Raw genomic sequence first — 11304 nt, 5'->3', positions numbered from 1 at the left:
GAGACTGTGCATGGAATCAGCATGTACAGAAATGAAAGGGTTAATAATGCGTGCATGGAGTGATCAGACAGTAAGTAACAAAAACGCATCCACATAGTGACTGCCGGGAACGCCGACAGACTACTGAGGGGGATTCTACGGGCCACACGTGTCATAAACTACTGGGGAGGACTAAAGGAACAGAAAGAAACATGAACCAATCAATTAAAAGTTTATGTTTTAAATCAATAAATAATTCTTGGTGTTTAACCAGCAAAATCATATTAAATAAATAAAATATTAAATTGATGTATTCCTAATGAATTAAAAAACATGAAATAATGGCAATATTATTATAGAAAAGCCGCTCCCCTTCTGCAGGAATATGCGGCTGATAAACATCCAGTAGGAGCTCCTTCAATCCTAGCAGTGATTCCTCTGTAGGGTCCCGGCTCAATCTCTGATATCCCCTCCGCTGATACAATATCTTTACACATCTGGAAGGGCTGGCCGATCTAAAATGTTTCCTTCATTGTCTGTCTCTACTACTGCTTGCCGATTGTGGGCTGCGGGCACCTGCAGGCACTACTACAGGGGCAAAACATCGGTGAGGCCACCGCGCAGATCGGCTTTCTCGTAGATATTGAGGGAAGTGGGATTTTAAGGAGTCTTACTTGGTTTCAATGCTGGATAGGTGAAGGAATATTTGGAATAAAAACACACCGGTACAGTCCTAGTGATATTTATTCATAGTAAACAAGATTCCCATCAGTTAGACCCCAAAAGAAAGCCCTGCTTGGTTAAAAGATATTTTGCTTTTTAGTTTGATAACTTGGCTGAAATTCCGATCTAGCATTTTCTGGTTATAGCTCCAGCCCAGAGGGATTTTTTAATTTGCGTCTATTCACTAAAAAAGTAGAGCGTTCACATAGGATAATCCTCAACTCCCCTCATCAGACTCAACTGCTACGACTTACCAGCACACAAAAATAGCAGATTCACTAATTTAGCAGACATTTGCCCGGGCTGTTGGGTGTTTGCAGCTTTAAATGTTGCGAATTAGCGACGAGGGCATGCAAGTTCAATAAAACCTGTAAAGCGCTCACCCATCCCTCATAATTGATGCTTCCTGCAATCGCACACAGATACCAAGATATAATTCCCCCTCCTTGTATTCTGCCCAACGCATTGTGCGGAAAAGGATAACTAATCCATGGAGGAAGAGAGTTATACCTGTTTTGACCCAACTATTCCTAATGAGTAGAGGATGAGGGGATGTGGAGGGTAAACATATGCCTGTCATTACAAAGACGAGCACCCATTCGGAGCCCGTTTAGCATTGGCAACAGACATTGAGCATCAAATGTAGGTGATCTTGCAATATGTGATATCTGTCCTAACCAGACATCCATGTCCACAGAGCTGCCCTTGTTCAACCAACCAGGCGATCACTCTGGCCAGTATCAAGCTACAGGAGGAATACTATGTGCTTTGTTCTAGAGCCCTGCGGGTGACTGCTTTTTTAATCCTGCTCCCGCAATGTGGGTGTTCCGCTCCCGCCACATTTGTGGCCGCTCCCGCCACATTTGTGGCCAATTCCGCCCGCCTCCTTACCAGATTTCTCGCGCAGTCCCGCAAGGCTGCCCTCGAGTCGTTCCCTCACAGCGTCTCTTCTCTTGCTCCGCCCAGGAACAAGGCGGAGTCACAGGAAGTGACGTCACATCACGTGACTCCATCTTGTTCCTGGGCGGAGCAAGATAGGAGACACTGTAATGGAGCAGCGAGAAGGCATCCTTGCGGGACTGCGCGGGATTACCGGGACCCGCAGGTACAGTGCCTGACTACCCCCAGCAAGACCGCCCGCGCCCGCGGGACCCGCCTCCCAATGCAGTCCTCTACTTTGTTCTACTAGATCCATTTTTTAATCGCCCTTGCCGTTCCAATCACATCTGGAATGGATAAGAATGGAGGTTTCATGGAGTAGCTGACGGGGTTGTAGTACAGATTCTGCACTCACCAGATGCAGCCTCCCTTTTCCAAGGTCTCCTGGGTCTGAACGGAGCTGGAGTGGTGCAGGTACCGGTGTCACAGCATCTGCAGATATCATTGGAGCCTTCAAGAGCTGACCAGCTGAGGAGACAACATGGGAGTCATTAACAAACCAAGACCGGCAGACCGAGCATCACTCAGATGCTATCCATAAGAGTTTTAATTAACCCGTTTGACCCATAGAAGTTGTATAAATTACACTAGTTTGGTACCAACTGGACAGTAGATCAGGAGCTGGGTTATCAAATTATGAGCCCCGATACTCAGGGTAATTAGATGTGGAGGTTACAAACATTCTTTTATGTCTACAGATGTAACAGTTGCCTCCATTGTCCATGTTTTATAGTCAGGACCTCTTTTTCTTAAATGGATTCCATATTCTAGGCCAAACAGCATTACCGTGCTCACCTGTTGGTGGATTTGCTGTAGGAACAGGCCTTGTTTAGTGGATCTGGGACCTGCTTTTCTGCAGCAGCTCTCAGGTTACAGGTGATGTAGATCTAGATCCAGAAGGACATTAGAGACACCTAAAGGAGGTATAGACCCAGGAGATCAAACTTTCAGAGATACTTACCACAGAGGTATCAGTCCCAGTAAACCTGAAAGCATTCACCATGAACTGCAGCGTGTCTGGACGGGGTCTCGGGGATCTGAAGGCTGAGGATGAATCCTCCTGAATGTGGGGGACATCTACGCAATATGCGTATACAACTTCCGGTGCCGGCACTCAGCGGATGTGCCGGCACTCAGCGGATGTGCCGGCACTCAGCGGATGTGCCGGCACTCAGCGGATGTGCCGGCACTGGACGTTGTATACGTGTATTGCGTAGATGTCCCCCGCCGGCCCCGCAAGACACCTGGGAGTCTGCTCTGGTAATTCTTGGGGGCAGAGGTAAATTCCCGGCAAGGGAGATTGTTAAAGCACATCGTCCAGACGTGCCGGCAGCGGAGGCTGTTTAACCGCATCGCCGCAGCCGGTGACCGTCCGCACGATGCACTTAGACAACCTCCCGTGCCGGCACCCCTCCCTGTGGGAAGTGCTGGTAGGGGAGGCTGTCAGCGTATCAGAGAGTAGGATACAGGTCCCCTGCACCGCTGCGAGGGATCTGCATCCTAACTCCGCTGCCTGCCCGGCGCCCGGAACTGCATGTCCCGGGCGTCGGGCGCTAGACCCCGAATATAGGCCACACCCCCACTTTAAAGACTTAAAATGGGGGGGAAAAGTGCGGCCTATATTCGAGCCAATACGGTATAATGAACAGAGGGGTGGGAGAGTAGGACAGGTTAGTGCTTGTGTCAAGATGGTGGCTAGCAGGGGGCTACTGCTTAACCAGTGTCGCCGCAGTTGCTTGATGGGAAGGAGGAAGAGAAATGTCTGAGTTTTCCATGCAAAAGTTGGAGTCTATTATGTAATGATTTATAAACGTTAAGATGCCTTTTTTAATACGACAACCCCATCGTGTATCAATTGAAAGAGCCTGATTTTCTTCTATCTAGATTCTAGAGGGACAGCTAAAAGCCCACCTAATTTTGGATGATCCTGCTGGGAACAGCTACCTACAGGTAACCCAAATGCATCCCCCAGTTATGAAAATGCATTAATGCACATTTCTGGTAACATTTGCCATCATTTGTATCTTGCAGAATGTATATGCTCCTGAGCAGGATCCAGAGATGACCATAGAAAGCTATGAGAGGACATTTGAACAGAATGAAGACCTGGGGCTTAATGACATGAAAACAGAGGGATATGATCAGAATGAATGTTAAGTACACCTCTTGGGACTCGGACATCATGTCCAAGGAACACCAAACCAGAAGAACGTCTGAGGTTTCTCTTGTTGGTTTCAATGAGTTCTCAGCTGAATTGACTACAAATGTGACCTGGTTAGCATGGGATATCTTGGAAAAGGAAAGGACTTGGCACCTCTGCAGAGTGTCACACAAAGTATAATTCTGCAAGTGTGTCCCGTTCTTAATAGTTGTGCTAAAAATGACTGTTCTTTAAAGAGCAACCTGAGCGTTGGAAAGGCTTTTCTGAAAACCTGCACAGTCAAGTGAGTTTTGAAGACCTGACTAGGGACCGCAGCTTTATAGCTCATTTTGAGAAGGCCATCATGGGCCATTTTTTATGTTAACACAATTTGTTCTGAATGTTCTTCAGTGTAAAACAAATCTGTTATACACAGGCAAGGAAAACACCTTCCCTATTTTGGTATATAGATGCTGCAGTGAAAATATAGCGCATGTGTACGCTCAAGACAGCAGATCACACCTGAATCTCTAGAACATTGGAACTTTCTCTATACTTTGGCAGAATGGTAAATGTTAAACTGCAGTAGACGATAGAAAAGCCAAGTATTTTCAATTGTATTTTCTTATTCAAATTTATGAATGTGTGTTTTATTTATAATGTTGCTATCTCAGGAACATTTATCTGCTATGCTTAAGACTGTTGCATGCAGACTTTCTGCCTAAAATAATTAAAAATAAATCCGTAATATGTCTGACATTGCAGAGGTGATATGCAATGTGTCCAGCAGTAATCCTGGTTTGGCTTGGTGGGGTTATGTTAGGACAGGAACGCTATAAATGTTAGCTGTAGTATTCTTGTTTTTTCTTTTCATACCTGTCCAAATAAAATGCAGATCTTACCTAATCCATTGTATGTTTGTTCTGTTTAATGTTGAGGGCCTTGGCAAATGTAACATTTTGCCTGATCTGTTGTATAACTAAATAGATCATCCCTGACTACGTTACCTGATGAATTCCACTTTACGGATGGAATGCTGTATTGTAATCCCTAACTGTTCTTGTGCTGGCCCACCATTTTAAGACTACAATCTCTAATACATTGTGAAGTATCAATGACCCTGCTGGGTGGGTTCCAATGGTGTTTGCAGGTTAAACTAACAGCTATCCTGAACATGGGATAAGTTACATATCCAACAGAAATCCATTACATAAACTGTATTTGCAGGTAAGTTGTAGTTTTAACACCCTGGCTTTGCAGCGCATTAGTGACGAGCAATAACTTCTGTAAGATGGGCTTGGAGGACCTGGTATATGCCAGTGGGATTTCTTCCAACAAAGTAAAAACGATATGCCCGTTCACTTCTACCTGCAGGAGAAACTAATCAGGGTTGTTGATCACACCTTCTCTTGCAAACTTTTTGTTCTTGTGGCATCCGCAACATGGCTATCTCTGTGGTCTGAATCCTACCTCTCTGACCATACCTTTTTTTTTTTAGTGTCTCCTTTTCTGGAAGTTATTCCTCTTACTCTGGTGTCCTTCAGGTCTGGGATGCCTGCTCAATGCTTTCAACTGCCTCTGATAACACTAACTTTTATTTCCTGATCACTCATCCTCTCACAACTTACTTCACCGTCTTTCTGAAATAGTAAGATGCCCTCCATGATACGATCATCTCCAAGACTGAGTTTCTAGTTACCCCCCCCCCTCTCTACCTGTTCCGATATCACCATTGCTCTTGAATTTCTCAGTATGCTCAACAGACAAAGTTCACTGTCCTGGAGTCGCTTAACTGGGTGACAGTCTCTTACCAAATCCTGCCCCACCTGAGAGCAAATTTCTTTGCAAAATAATAATAATGTATTCTCTTGATAGTTTGTCCAGATTACTGAAACTCCCTTCTGCCTCCTCACTTGCTTTTCGCCAACCCAATCCATCCAGAACACCTCTACAGACTAACTTTCTCACCACATAACTTGTCTGCTGCCTTCCCGTTTCCACTAGCATTAGATTTAACTCCCGGTGCTGTCCTCCTTTTGACCCTTTCCCTTTATCTTGACTGTTTAAAGCAGTCAGTGGCAGGAAAGTGTTCCCATTGAAATCAATGGCAACATAGTATACACACGTGCACGGGGGCCGGAGCGATCCATCATGCAGTGAAGGAGGAGAGTATGTTGCATGCATGGAGATGTGTTCAGCCAAACATGTATGCGACACACCATTTAGCTGGGTGGGTTAACAATTGTCAAAATGTATATTGGATGGGAAGTTCGGATCATTAAAGTGAATCGGATCATTTCGACTCGTTCACTGAAATGATCCGATTCATGATCCGAATCTTCGGATCACTCAGTGTGACTCGCAGGAGTTACTATTTCCCAGTCCCTCCGTGCAGGCACACTAACAATTGGCCCCGCCCCTTTCGTTAGTCAATGAACCCGCCTGCCTGCCTACTCAAGCGATGTCAATGAAGGCAGAGAGTAGTTCAAAAATTCGGATCTGCCAGGGATCCGAATCTGACAGTGATCCGGATCACTTGTAAGATCAGAATCTTTGAACGACTCTCTGCCTTCATTGGGATTCGAAACATCAGAGAATATCGCCATACTTTTATAAATAAATACATTAATAATCACTGGCCCCAGGATTTACATTCCCCTTTAACTCCAACTGCACCTTAAGTTAACTTTATTAAATTAACCCTAAACACCCCATTAAAAATAACTGCCCCGAAATTAACCCTAAACACCCCATCAACCATAACTGCCCCGAAATTAACCCTTAACACCCCATCAACCATAACTGCCCCTAAATTAACCCTAAATACCCCATTAACCATAACTGGCCCTAAATTAATTGCATGTACTCCAGATAAATTACCTAATAAATTGGTATGGTTGATGGGGTCTTTAGTGTTAATTTAGGGGCAGTTATGATTGATGGGGTGTCTAGGGTTAATTTAGGGGCAGCTATGGTTGATGGGGTGTCTAGGGTTAATTTAGGGTCAGTTATGCTTAATGGGGTGTTAAGGGTTAATTTTAGGGGCAGTCATGGTTGATGGGTGTTATGGGTTAATTTAATTTAATAAAGTTAACTTAAGGTGCAGTTAGAGGTAAAGGGGAATGTAAATCCGGGGGGCAGTGATTATTAATGTATTTATTTATAAAAGTATGGTGAGATTCTCTGAATGATTCGAATCCCTGTAAGATTCGAATCATTTGAATCATTGAACGACACTATGACTGAGTCATCGTTCCTCTGAATGAATGAGCTGTAACCTGTTACAACTGCATGATTCACAGACTGAACTGCTACAAATGAATCGTTCAGTCTACTGAACCGATTCATCTGGATCACTAAAAAGATTCGGATCAAATGAACGATTCGTTCATGATCTGGACATCACTAAAAGAGAGATACAGAAGAAGATCAACACATCGCTACATGCACTCACGGACCGTTCACAAGCAGTACGCGATGACGCCACATCACAAAACGAAAAAGACGCACGGAACGAAAAAGACGCACGCGGGACGCCAGAGGGAACATAAAAGAAAGAACACAACAGAGCCTGAACAAACCTGAGGAAGCCACACAGTGGTGAAACGCATCGAGGATCACCATTTTGGCCTATACTTCAATTTTACCTGCTTTTTATCCTGTAGTTTTTTTTAACATTTTTATACCTGTCATCGTATAGCATTTGTTATTATATGCAAAGTGTTTTTTCCCCCTGATTTATCGTGAGGGCTGAGTCCCGGATCCACATCAGGAAACACACCAGAAACCACTGCAACTCCAAGAAATACACCAGAGATGCTTGATATATCCGAGTGCGAGTGCAACCCATTACTGCGCATGTACTAGTTTTGAAAGATATCATCCTATGGTGGATATATTTATTTTCTTCTATGTCCGTGGGGTTGATGAACTGACACACATACCAAGGAGTTTTGCATTTGGAAGCCTGAATGACTCATACACATTGTGAGTGCAACAGTTGAAGTTTATCCTTAAGTTCCCAAGTGTCTTACCATATTACACTATTATTTTGTATTTGTTATTTTTTGTTTTCCCGAGTCATTAAGACCGATCGTTACAAGCGCCCCTAGACAGAAGTCTTGTTGGTATTCATGCCTACGACTAAGGTAAAGGGTAACTTTCTGAATCATTACACCCAATCCATACCGTATTGGAAGAGCCGCCCTTGAAGATCTCAAATAACCTTAATCCAGTTTCAAGAGATTCAATACCAAGAGGAACCCGTCAGCAGCCTTCTCTCGAGAGTTCCTCAGCCTAAGTGACTTGTACCCCACAGGGCTCCCCACCACCCCAGCCTCACCTGTAAGGTGTTGCCGCACTCCTGCAGCCCATACTGGAAGATCACTGTAGTCCCTGTGCTCTCGGAGCTGGGTTTACACGGTCTGGGTCCGAGGCTCAGATCAGAGGCTTTCACCAGCCTCCCATTTCTATACAGATCCCTGTTCACAGACACCTCCATCCTGTCCTCCATACAACGCACGCTGATAGGATGCTCTCCAGAGGCCTGCAGCTGCCTGGGCTGACCGACCACCCCGCCATACTGTCTAACAGACCCCCAACCAGACCAAGGCTGAGATCCGCTCCTCCAATGGTCCCACTGACGCCGGTTCCTGGCCAGGACCTGCTGACTGGAGACGGCAAACACTGGCCCAAAGAGCAGGACCACCAGAGCCGGGCAACTCTGTCTAACCCAATGCCCCATTCTGACCACAAGACAATGAGGGAGAGCACAGAACAGGCCTGTATATACCCCTCCCAGCACCTGCCTCTGCCCCACCTGGGGCAAATAATCACAATCACCTGGAAATGATCCCACCTGGAGCAGATAAAACTCATCCTGCCCTAAGTTAACGAACCAATCATTTAACGTTCAGACAATGAATTTGCGGAGGTTGTATTTTGCCAGGTGGAAGCACAAATCACAAAATGCTCAGCCAGCATCCTAAAATAAAAGGCGCGCATGTACTCATGGCAGAGCATCGCGGAAATAGCAGATCAAGAAAAGGGGGGCTAAACACATTATGATGACCCACGAAGGGTTAAATTCAGGCTTTCACACCCACTGAAAGGCTTTCATGATCTCCTCACATGAACTCAGGAGAGCCGTACCCCGAAACTTTCCAAATGATCTCACCTTAAAGCCCCCGAACATTAACCCTTTATTAGTCTCTTCCGCTATAGAGACTCACTAATGGTGGCAGCCAAATGATTCTCTGATGGACCTTATTGAAACCCTAACCTCAGGATATTGTGAATGAAGTCACCTGTATTCAAGCAGGGATTCCAGCTGTGATATAACAGAGAGAAAAGAACCAGTGAGGATGCTCAGATATCATTAACCCCCCCCTCCAATACACTGAGACTGGGCCAAAAACCCCAAGAATCTGCCCTTTCACCCGATACCTCGAGACTGGGGTAAAAACCCTAAGAATCTGCCCGTTCACCACAATAAACCAAGACTGGTCTAAAATTACAAATTCTTTATCACAGTTTTCTCACATGTTTTGTGCACGCCTCCACCATTATTTAATTCCATGTACCTACTACCCTTTCTGTTAAGCACAAAACATAACGAGGCACAACTGAGATTTGAACTCAGGATCTCCTGTTTTCTAGAAGGACGCTTTATCCAACCGAGCCACAGCGCCACACGTGTAGCTCATCACAGAAATCAAAAAAAAGGGAGAGGAGGCTTCTTTAGATGCGGACAAAACCCCAAAACCAAAATGCAGAGAACCCAAAAACCTCAGTATAATCCTAACATACAGGGGCCGCGGGGGGCCACTGCACCCATCACCTTCTCCAGACAAACGGTCGCGGTTATATTAAAGCACCGGAAAGAATAACAGCAAAATAACTGCCTTTAACCCCTCCACCACCAAGTATATTTTCCATGTATGAGCTCTAAACACCAGAGCTTTCACCAGGATCTCTGCGACATGCTTATTCATTTATTCAGGAAGGGGTTAAAAGCTTGATTTGGTTGGGAATCTCTGGCTGATACAATGTATCTCGGGTCTGTCTCTTTCTCTGCTCCACAGAGGAGAGGAAGGGGGAGAGCAATAGGACGCGGCTAGTGATCGGATCACTGCGATAGCCAATCACTCTAATACCCACCAATCAGGTCCCGTACACTGCAACCCTGCATATACAGAAGCAACTGTAACTGAGAATTAAGGAGTGGGCTGAAGTGGATCCGTCTCCCGGGAGAAGAGGGGTTTGTTTTTGCAACTCTGGTGGAGGGTTATAACGGCCATCACCATCATCATTTTCTGCCTGAGGGTAACCGGACTCCACAAGAGCTCATCAGTCTCTTTATTTGTGCCTTTGTGAGTATTTTTAATAATTATTTCTTTTTCACTATATATTATGGTTGTTTGAATAATTAGCAGCAAAATGTTGTGTTCTGCCCCTTTCCATACTAACCACACCCCCTTTATCCTTCCCCTTTCCATACTCAATTTACATACTAACCACACCCCCTCTCTCCCCTTTGCCTTTCCATACGCAAATTACATAAACACCACGCCCCTTTCCCACTCTCCTGCCCTATTACATGTCCTCTTGGGCAGAATAAGCAGACGTATGGGTTTTATTTATATGTAAAAAACGTTTCTGCCGTACATTTCTAGCCTGTACTGAGCTGTAACGACATTAATAAGTAGCGATTGGCGCATTCATCAGCTTGCTGTTCAGAACGAATCTGACATGTTTGTGAAAGCAAGCTTCCAGCAGTGGTGTCACAGAGGCAGTGATGTCACAGAGGCAGTGATGTCACAGAGGCAGTGATGTCACAGAGGCAGTGATGTCATAATGCAGGTTAGCTTATCTAGGATACGCAGCCAGCCAGGGTCTCATTTGCAGACACGACTCGGTGCTTGCAGGTGACTCTTGCTGTTTAGCAAATTCTCAGAGAGATTTACAAAGACTTTTTATCAGACATCGTGCGAGTCGGGATTCCTACACATTTCACCTTTGCGCAATCTAGAATTGCAGCGGACTTTACAAGGTGAAATAACAATGGACATTCCGTGCACAGAACCCAGTGACACTAATCAGGAGGAGGTGATCCTTTCACTGTGTCAGGTGATATCCTCCTTCTCCATCCTCCACCCAGAAGATGTCACTGAGGTTGTACTTCAAAACCCTCTGTCCTGTTTTGGGGTAAGACATGTTTTATGGAGATCCGTGGCCAAAAACCCACCAACAGCCAACAGAGTTCTTCGCGTCCTTCTTCAGCAGATAAACAAAGAACTTGACCGGGGACGTTATGACTCGGCTGTTGATCCCAAACACAGATATCTCGTCTCTGTCATGGCCATGTCAGCGATCTATGAACTCCTGAACGCTCTGGATGAGACATCTGTTGACGCTGACATTCTCCCCCAGCTTCTGTGTGCACTGATCAGGCTGATTAGCAGAACTATGAGAAGGATTGGGAGAACAGACGTTGGAGAGAACGGTCCATGTGGCATGGCCGT

General features: G+C 45.3%; 1 long non-coding RNA gene across 1 annotated transcript; it reads left to right on the top strand.

Annotated features, from left to right (window-relative positions):
* The first annotated feature begins 3308 nt into the window (after window positions 1-3308).
* On the top strand, window positions 3309-4687 carry LOC128469937 (uncharacterized). The gene is made up of 2 exons (XR_008346004.1): window positions 3309-3591; window positions 3673-4687. It is a non-coding gene; the product is annotated as an uncharacterized LOC128469937 (long non-coding RNA).
* Window positions 4688-11304: the final 6617 nt, after the last annotated feature.

The sequence above is a fragment of the Spea bombifrons genome, chromosome 12, assembly GCF_027358695.1.
Source record: "Spea bombifrons isolate aSpeBom1 chromosome 12, aSpeBom1.2.pri, whole genome shotgun sequence".
NCBI classification, from domain to species: Eukaryota; Metazoa; Chordata; class Amphibia; order Anura; family Pelobatidae; genus Spea; species Spea bombifrons.
The sequence above is the reverse complement of the archived record's forward strand: the minus strand, read 5'-3'. Positions and strand labels throughout refer to the sequence as shown.